The sequence below is a fragment of the Solanum lycopersicum genome, chromosome 1 (assembly GCF_036512215.1).
Source record: "Solanum lycopersicum chromosome 1, SLM_r2.1".
Taxonomy (NCBI): Eukaryota; Viridiplantae; Streptophyta; class Magnoliopsida; order Solanales; family Solanaceae; genus Solanum; species Solanum lycopersicum.
In genome coordinates, this window is record NC_090800.1 from 21,838,589 (window position 1) to 21,849,273 (window position 10,685).

The 10,685-nt window shown below is 36.6% G+C and overlaps 1 long non-coding RNA gene across 1 annotated transcript; it reads right to left on the minus strand.

Annotated features, from left to right (window-relative positions):
- Positions 1 to 4,609: 4,609 nt before the first annotated feature.
- LOC104646326 (uncharacterized) lies at positions 4,610 to 9,744 on the minus strand. The gene is made up of 2 exons (XR_740467.4): positions 8,963 to 9,744; positions 4,610 to 6,329 (listed from the first exon to the last, which is right to left on the minus strand). It is a non-coding gene; the product is annotated as an uncharacterized lncRNA (long non-coding RNA).
- Positions 9,745 to 10,685: the final 941 nt, after the last annotated feature.

Below are 10,685 nucleotides of genomic sequence, written 5' to 3' on the forward strand. Positions count from 1 at the left end.
TTCTTCCAGACAAACTTCATTAGCTGGTGAAGGGTAGAAGTCACACTCCTAATTGTGTGGATGAACGACATTCCCAGTAGAAGGTTGTAGCTAGTGTTAATGTCCAAAACTTGAAACTCCAAAATGAACTCGGCAGGACCCATCTGAATGATCAAGTTCACGGCCCCCCAGTGTGTGTCTTTACACCTCATCGAAGGCCTCACATTGACTTGGTTCTGTTGAAGCTTCCCCAAGTTAATTTTAGATGCCTTAGAGTTGATAGTGGGAAAATATTGAGACTGGATCCATTATCTACCAAGACACAATTTATAACCCTTTCTCGACATACAATGGTGACATAAAAGGATTCGTTTTGCATCCTCCCCGTAAAGGGAAACTCTTCATCACAAAAGTTGATTCGATGATCTCAAATAACTTGGTGGATCAAGGCCGCTACATTGTTAGTGCTTGTGCTACAGGCACATACATGTCATCCAGAGCCTTCATCGGGGCTTGTATAACTAGTTGTGAACTCATTAGAGCCCACACAGAAATCTTAGTGGGGTCTTTTCCAAGATTCTTCAGCTTCTGTCTCACTTATCGGCCTCTTAGCTTGGTCTTTCTTTGGTCCCCCATGAACCAACTCTTCTGGCGTATAACATCTACCAGAAGTAGTCATACCTTGAGCAGAAGCGAATTCAATCACAAACCTTGACCGAGTAGGAGTTTCTACTGGCACAAAGGCAACATTATTCTCGAGTAACAGAATCACAAACTCCTTCTCTTTGATGCTCAACGAGGCTACAACCTTTTCCAGTTTGTAATAGGTGATTAGAACTATCACGTTTGTCACATACGAATCGTCATTAGTCTCTATCATATTGATAGTGACACCCAAATGATTTGGCAAAGGATAATTGTTGACATTGGGTGTGACCGTCTGGAGGGAGACCCCCTTTTGTCAATCAAATCCTGTTATTTATGCTAGAGGTTAATACAATCCTTAATATAATGTCTAATGTTGTTTGAGTGATATGCACACTACTAATCAGGTTTGGAAAATCTGGTGCTAGTGCCCACCGGCTTGGGCCTGGATGGTTATTTTCAGCTGCAGTTAAATGCTCAAACAACTTTGTTTGGATTTCGATGAGTGGAGTGAAAAATCTACCCAGATTTTTCTCAAATATAGAACGAGGGGGATCATAGTGTCCTTGCTGATGAGGAGTCATCTGATGATAATTTTAGATGTTAGGACGGAGAGCTTGATATCTAGGATAGGGATTAGTTTTGTAATTTTGTGATAGAGCTTAGTAGTTTTAGGGGGGGTATTTTGCTAAACTGGAGTTAGAGCTAGATGCACTGGGGAGGCGCTCGATAACTTGACTGCACATAGGCATAATTGGGAGCGACACGTTGGTAATGATGAGATGGGGTTTGGTAAGTTTGAGGGGGATTTCTGTATCTAGGGGTGGAATTTGATAAATGGGTGGGGAGTATTTTGGTAAGTGGGAGGATGAGCATTTTGATAACTATGGGGAGGGGTATTTTGGTAATTAGAAGAGGGATTATTTTGGTAACTAGGATGGGGACTATATTGATAATCAGCTTGTGTATAACAAGCGTGGTACAGACTCTGTGAAGGTCGAGAACGACCTTGGTATGATGAGGATCTTCTCGGGGTCTTCATCCACTCAATAGAGACAACTGACACATACTCTCTTTTCTTTTTTAACAATCCCGAGGATCCGGGAAAATCATAAACATGGATAATCTTCCCAATTTTTAATCCATCTTCGATAGTCTCACCTACCTTTACTATCTCGGCAGAATTTTCTCCAACGAGCAACATGATTATATTGTAATATTCGGGTTCCTACACTCGCACGAACACTTCGACAATTTCATTCTCAGACTTAGAAGGCCGAACTTAGCTAACTTTTTTCGCCATCTATATGCAAACTCTATGTAGCTTTCGTTGGATTTCTGCTTCATTTTTCTAAGGAATAACGATTAGGGACGATCTCCACTTTGTAAGTGAATCGTTCAATAACGTCCTTACCTAGATCATTCCAACTAAGCCACTGCCTTGTCTCGTACGATGTAAACAACTCCAGAGCCTCTCCGTTTAGAATTTTTCAAAAGAGTTGCATCAGTACAACCTCATATCTCTCAACTCCCACGAGCTGTAAAAGTAGGCCCTTATATGTCCCAAACCCTATTGCTCCAAAAGTGTTGAATTTTTGCATCTTGAACCCTTCAGTAGGTACAAATTTGGATGAATTCATAGATCCTCATAGTTCAAACCGCCGACCTCAAAAATACCTTACAACTCTTTTATCGCCTTCCGGATCTCCTCTTTTAGGTCCACCTTCGCAGCCTCTTATTTTGACCTTAACTGTCTTTCCTGCTCTTCATAGTGGTTGATCTCAGATCTGTTCACGTCATGCTCATTTGGAAAGCAAATTAAGAAAGTGGGTTTTTTGGGTAAAGGTGGGGGCGACGGAGGGACTTGGGGCATTTTGGGTGGTTTGGTAGTTTTGAGGGAATATTTGGGGGTTAGTGTGTTGATTTTGGTGATTAAGGGATGTTTGGGAATGAAATGTTTTGGGGTTTTGTGGGGGTTGAGGGGATTGGTTATTGGCATTTTGAGGTGCAGGTGAATTTGAGGGTTGAGGTTTTGGGGAGGGGGTGGAGTCTTGTAGGATGCTGAGACGTACTGTGGATTTTGCCTGGTTAAGTCGATGACTGACAGATTTTGACCAATATTGGAAGGTTGGTTCTGAGTTTGTTCCATGTTTGATGAGCGAAAGTAGATCGAAGACCTTCAATCTACCAAAGCATTAACACTAAAACCCTTTGGAGGCAGATCTTGTCTCATCTTCATTTCAACCCTCATTTCGGCAATCTGTTACATCAATTGAATGATCAGTTCATTTTTATCTCCAACGGTAGGTTGAGCCACCACAACGTCCATCAGGTTGATTACTTCATTTTTATCCCCCATCATTTTTTTTTCCTTGTCTGAACTTTGACTAGGAAATTAATCTGTGCGGCCTTTAGATCTTGTGAAGTTAGGATGATCAGTCAGCTTATCGACACACACCAGTTTCTAAGTACCTGCGGGCGAAAAACAACTCAAAAGCAAATTTGTTAGTTTAAGTTTAGAATACATAATGCAATATACCACATAGAGAACAACTAAACACACAAAAGTTGCTTTGTTTGAGGACATGCTAACCAATTATGACGAGAGATTCCACGTCGTAGCGAAACCTAAAGAACCTTCCGATGTTGTGATGTTTAGCGTCATTATAACCACAAGGTTTCCAAATTTATACCCCCACAAGATCGAGTGCTTCGTCATCATCTTAGGTAAAGGCTAAGACACATTTCTAAACGAAATTCTTTATAGATTTCTAGCTAGCGTGAAATGGTGACAATAAACCCAGGTGTTCTTAGTGACTAACTCGTTAGGATCCGACTAGTTATAGGTGAGGATGGTGTTTTAGCCCAACATGTGCCGAATTTTCTTAATGTCGATCAGATTGCATATTATTGCCATAAGCTGGGCATATTCCTCTATAGTATCCTCGTTAGTTCGGATGGAATGCACACATATTTTGAAAGTTTTCATTCCCAAAGCCTAAAGTTATTTCCTCTAAGGCTTCAACATCTATGAAGCCATAAAATGCTCGTACAAAAGACCACTTGGCAGACCCTTGCTCCCACGCTATGTGTCAGCTCATAAGCCGCGAGAGCGATCCATTTGTCTTCTCCCTTTAAACGTCCTAGGAAAGGGGCCTTGTAGACGATTTCCTTGTTGATATATTCCTCAGTGGATCCAGATGAGTGTCTTTGGGACCACTATTATCTTTTTCACTGAAGATAGAGCATACCCGGCTAAAGTCTCTCAATTATGTCCTTGTTGAAAGCTCTGCTTTCCCTCCACATTGTCGATGCATTTTCCTCATGGAAGTAAATTCCGCCATCTCCTCCGCCAATTCTTCATCTAGTGTTGTACTTCTGGCTAGCACATTTGTAGTGGCTAAGTCTACTTCTGTTTCTCTCTTTCCTATTTCTTTCATCTTTTGTCAGAGCATCTTAAACTTCTCCCTCAAATCCTTCCCATATGTCTCGACTTTCTTCATTTTCACCATATTAACTACCAAATCCTTATTTAGCATCGCAGTGTCGGCTTTGAACACTATCATGGCAATTTTTACCTTGAGTCCTATTTCTCTAAGTTCTCTAATTTCCAGCGTAATCTTTTTCATTTTCCTGTCCAATTTTTCTCTAGTAGGTTCCACCTCGGCGTTCTTACCCTTTTTCATAGTTGTGATTTTACAATTTTGAGATTAAGGAGTAATATATAGGATTAGTATTAGCAGCTTACTTTTTTGTTGAGAAACTCATGACTCAAAAAATTTGGTCGAACATCTTTTTATAGTAATTTGGATATATTTTTCGCAATTTTCAAAGAGGAGTGGGTTATAAATGACCTCATTCAAAGAAACATATCACAGAAATAGTTAAAGCGTACAAGTATATAGGAATTATCATGTCCTAAGAATGCTTATGACCTTTTTGTGCGAAGGGCAGGCCTAACGAATTGAATGATATATATGTCATCTTTAAACCAATTCAGTACCCCCGAATATTCATTAATATAAATCAAAATGTATGATAAACATACTAACATGGAAATAAGTTCAGAATTAAATTACAAAACAAATTACAAATAGAGCGATCCCGCGGATGGGATAATGATAAACTTCAAGATTGCTCTGATCATTTGCCAAGACTGGTTCTTTTGGCGATTTGACATCTTCCCACATGGCATCGCCCATAGATGATCTCTTTTCAATCGAGCCCATCTTGATGTTTGAACCCCTTTATCGACTGAATCTACTATTCCATGTTATCATCCAACTCTGACATGCATTTTCTAGCTCTCTGTAACTCTTTTTTTTAATTGAGATATGACTTTTGCGTCCATAGAATGACGAAGTTGATGCTCCAACTCATTCTTATCGAACCTTTCATGAAGACGGTTAAGTTGAACTTGATGTCTGGCACCAACATCTGCAATAATGTAAGGAACAGTCAGACTATGCCCAATAGTTCTCGTGACGGGTCTTCTTCAACCATTCCATGCAATCCTTAGAACATTCATGGTGAAACCTATTCGGTACCGGCTCACCTAATACTCTTTGAGACCTCCATAGATTGTATGTATCTTCCACAAATGCGACTCGTCCATTTTCGTGATCTGTTTCAAATTTCTTCATGTCTGCGATTTGGGGAAGCTCTTGCTTCCCTCCTAGTAGCCTTAGGACTCGACCGGGAGCAGTGCGGTCTAGTTCCTCTTAATCAAGCAAATACCAAGTATGGAACATTTTCCGTTCGAACCACCATATCCTTTGTCACCACTACACTGTCTATTGACCATTGTACATCCTCTTCTATTAACCCCTGAAGTCTCAGATAAGTCTTCTTCTCCAATTCTGTTGCAATGATTATGGTACATCCACCAGTCATGACCTTGATGTTTGTCTGACAGTCTTACCAGATGTGGTTCTTTCGGGTTATGACTTTTGATCAGATGTTGATCATCCACCATTAAAGTATTAGATTGCATCCTTGAAATAAACGATCTCCGCTTAGATATTTATCTAAAATTCTCTAGATGTCGTCAAAGATCATACGCACCAAAGTTTAGTACTCAATTGATGACTTATAGTCCACTCCGTAGAAGATGGCATGAACGATCATTACTACACTTGGATGACTACAGTAGTTTCCCTTGAGGAAACACCATTGTTCCAAGTAAGCATATTGGAAAGGCAAGAGGATCTGTATCCTTCCATTTTTGTTTCGAGACGAACTCTTCATAAAATTTCTCGTAAACCCTTGCACGTCCAAATCGATAATATAGCTTTCTAAAGGATATATTTTTGCCGAGAAGTTTGTCCATCCACTCAGCTTTAACAAGTTACAGTTTCTCTTTGATTTTGGTGAAATTCCATTTTTTTTATTTAGAACATCTGTATCTGGTTGACTTTTCCTCTTGTTGCAATTGGCGATACTCTCATAGCTTATGAGGAATGCTTCAATAGTCGGCAGCATTTCCACTTCCCTGAACCAGAATACCATGCTTTTACTGTTCCAAAACTTTACCGTTATTATAATAGGCTTGACAAATCCTTCATTTCCAACAACGACGGAGATAACCTATGTGTTTTTGAACTGTCATTCTAAATGTATAGTTCATGAATCTCCACAACACTTTGAGATAAGTGTCGGGGACAATCAACATTCTTGTTCTTAGAGGCTCGCATGTTGGATTAATACTACAATAAGAGAAAACAAATATTAGTTAAACCCCACCAACATAGACAATAAATTTAAAAAAAACACATACACATCATTCAATTAACATGTACACATGATTGTCTATTTGTTGGCAAATGGGCAAACTAGACACAAGGTGGGCTTCTAATGGGAAACACGCCATGGGTTTTTGGTCATCTTAGTTCAAATGCTCCTAAATTTTTCCCGGCTATATGCTAGTTAACTAAGAGTGGCTTTGAAATACATGGAATTCAAATGGACAACTTAGGTTGGAATTTATGACAACAATTGGACGGATGACGAACCAATAAATTGTTGATCGTTCAGAAAAATGGTTGAGTATAAAAAATTCCTTTTGCAGTTCCGCAAACTGTCCTTTAATATATTATACATATATAAATTCCATGAAATTCAATGATAGTTCTCTAATTTGAACATATTCAACAAAGATATCATTTTTAACAATTAATAACAATTAGTCAAATAATCAAATCTCATGGTTAGGGCTTAACTAAATCTCCAGCTGAGTCGCAATTTCTGTTTTACGAAAAAATATAATAAAAAGAAGAATGTCATAGTTCAGAAAAATCAATTAATCTTATGATTTAAGAAAAATCAATTTTCCAAATTAACAGAGTCGCCACTTGATTTTTAGCAAAAAGGTGAAAAAAAACTTATAATTATTTTCAAAAGATTTAAACAAAAAAAATCAATAAAAAATGGTTCGAAGTTCAAATGTACATTCCAAGAAGGTGTTTGGCCCTCAGTATGACCGCTAACTCGTGATTGACCGGCGATTTGACTAAAAGACTTTTCTAATATTTTTCAAAAAATTTCTAAGTTAAGTAAATTCAATTTTTTATTTATTTACTCACTATCAATCATTTTTAATTAATTATTTTTAAAGGTAAAGTAACTATATAAAGGGATAAACTTAAGTGTTGAGAAAGACTGGGAAGTAAAATAAAGACAAAGTAAAATTTATATGCATACGGATATGTACATGAATTTTGAATATACAGAAAAATAAGAGGAATGACTATCATCGGGAATTAATTAAATAAAACCAAGGTCATATATATTGTTAGTTAAATATAATGATAAATAAATAAGAAGGAAAGGAAATATCAAATTTGGGCTTTTTGCCCAAATTTTGCTGCTGTAAATTTTTAGGCCTTTGGGCCTGTTTTCCTTCCAAAATCAAGCATATACAGTGATCTAATACTGCCTTATATGGGGTGTATTTTAGTTATTTCCCCTGTATATTGGATTGTATACTCTTTTTATACATCCTAATTTAGCTCCTCGAGCCCCTGTATATTTCTTGGACTTGCATATCGTATTTTCTGACTATATATTAATGTATACAACAGTATATAGATCCATTTCTGAGCCTTTGGAGGCTTGTATTAGCCTCTCTTTCTCCCCCGAATACCAAAGCTTGACTCGATAAGACTCAAGGATATGCAAGAGTAGAGTCCAAGTGACTCGGATTGGTATCACATAAGAAAAACAAAGTAAAAGAAAAGAAATATTAGCAATCTATCTTGCAACAACTTAATCGATTGAGGAAATTGAGCATTTAAAATACAACACCCTAATTCTCCAAATGATCAGTGCCTTTCTACACTTTGAGCATTGAAAATTACATTTTGTGATTTCAAAGAGAAAGAAAGCAAAACTCTCAACATAAAAACATGGAACCCAACAGAGAAATATTAACGAATTATTTTAAGAAGACAAATTCATATTAGCTAGCAAATCAAAACAGTAAAGTAAAGAACAATTTTTTTAGCGCAATCATAAAACACTCATACTAAAGGGATATAACTGTATTCAAGCTAAAGACAATTTAGAGCCAAGTCAATTATTTTTAGAACGAACATACTTGTACAAAAATATGAAGAGGGAACATTCGTAATAAATATAAAATCTAAGAATGACCAAAATAAAAACAATCGATAACAAACTACTATGCTAGTCACACTAAAATGGTACCTCAAAAAGAAAATGGGTGAATGTCACAATAAATTTGCAAGATCTTTATCTAATCACCATCATGGTGACATTTGATAAACAAACTAACAAAACTAAACTTGAATCTAGTAATATGGTCCATAGAATCTAAACTTAAAACTAAAGCAAAGGAGAACTTACAACAACAAAAAAAAGAATTACAAACAGCTTGCTTATGAGACACAAACCATATTAGAAACTGGATTATGATTAGCAATAAACAACGTTGTCATAAGTTGAAACCGAGCTGCCAAAATGCATAAAAATTAAAGTTACAATGAGAGCTAAATGGTATATCAGTACCAAACCAGATAAATAATATTCATTCTTGGAGACCTATTGGGCACAAACATTAAAACTCAACCAACACGCGATTCACAGCAAACATGACAGCCGGAGCTTAAGGCTTAAGTATAGATTTGAACAAATAATTTAGCCAAGATGTAGAAAACAGAATGATCAACCAAGAATTCCAAGACAAAAAAAACAAACATTAGCAAGCCATGACCCTTCATATCCGTCTCAAAGGAGAATGAAGTCGAGAAAGACACAACAAAGAACCTCATTACATGCTATTGTATGCTGAACTAAAAAGTAATTAAGGAGTAGATATTACCTTTTCTCTGGCATCTAACTGAAAGCAACGAGCTATTACCGACTTCTGCACCGAATCGACGAATCCCAGAAAACTTGGAAGGACCAAACAAAGCGGACAAATGCTAAGACTGAACCAAATATCTTCGAGAACTTTTCAAACGTACAGTTTCCTCTAATCACTGAGGTAATATCCAAATCTTTCTCTAATGTCTCATCTAATTGAAACTCTTTTTTGACAAAAAAAATCATCCAAACATCCCCTTCATTTTTTTTTCAACTCTCTATGTCTATCACAAAAAATTTCTTTTCTCCCAAAGAAATTACCCCGCTCACAGTAAAAAAAGGAGGTAAATATGGGAAGATTTTAGGGTTCGGAATTGGGGGAAAAGAAGAAAAATAAATAAGAACGAGTCTCACCCCCGAATCAAAACTCAAAATTCTTTCACCATTTGAGAGAAACAACCTTTTCTGAAAGTTTAGCTCCATTCTAGAAGAGGAAAGAAAAATAGACAGATTTGATAGATCGATCGTCCTTGAAGGCTACCTGGATCCATGTGAAAGGGCGAGGACAATTTCACATGTTCGAGATTGGAATAATTCTTTGTGATTGTTGTTGGCCGTTGTTTACACATTGGGGAAGATGGGGGTGCATACAAGGTTGTTTAGAATTGTTGTTGACCTTGTCGCGTGTCATTAACTTGCGGCTTGATTTCTTTTGAGAAAAGAAGGTGGGACGGGTTTGGAAGATTATCTTGTTGGGCTATTGGTATATTTTAATTGGTTTTTGAGTTTGGTTGAATGAGGTTTGAGAGAATTGAGCCTTGCTGAATATACTGAATTGAATTTGTATTTGGGCCAAAAATTTGGTCCCAATTTCGGGTCTTGCAAATGGTTGAAAAAATTGTCTAAAATTTCCATAATAACCAATTTGATTATGATAAAAATGTTGATGGTGATTTGATCAACACTTTAAAAAATGAATTTGTTTTATAAATGAATTAAAGAGCTTCTAAATCTTAATGAAATAAATTAATTAATTTAATAGACTGAAGATTTTGAGATAACAAACCACTAATTTAGGCAAAATTAACATCATAAAATGTTTAAGTAAAACTAAAATTTTTTAAATGATTTTCAAAATAATAATAATAATAACAATAAATAATAATAATAATAATAAATATACTAATTATATAGATAATTATGTAAAAACATACATTATGTAAACATTATAATTAAGTTCTAAACTATTTAAAATAACTTGCACAACATTTTATATTTTTCGTTGAAATTATTTAAATCATTTAAATTTGATGAAGTTCAAAATGATTAATTTATATCGTGGAAGTCCATAATTGGGTGTCAATAGTAGTTCACTTTGATGATTGGCCACCTAATTGAGTCAAACTTGGGTACATAGACCCTATGACCCATCGTGAGTTGGAGATGGTCTTCCACCCAAAAACGTCCTGTCTTGCCTAGGGCGGCCAACTTCATGTGTTTCTTCACCTTTGGATCCTGTTGCATGCCACCCTTGGTAACATTTGAGATGTTATGATGCATTGTAGTGATTGAAGCTAGCTTAGTCTTCCTACTCAGTGCATCAGACACTATACCACCCATCTCGGCTTATACTCTTAGACGTAGTCAAACTCAGCTAGAAATTCTAGTCACCTAACTTACTTCAAAGGTGATCTTTTGTGACCGGGATAAGATAGTGGCCTCATTGTTGGTCTTAACCA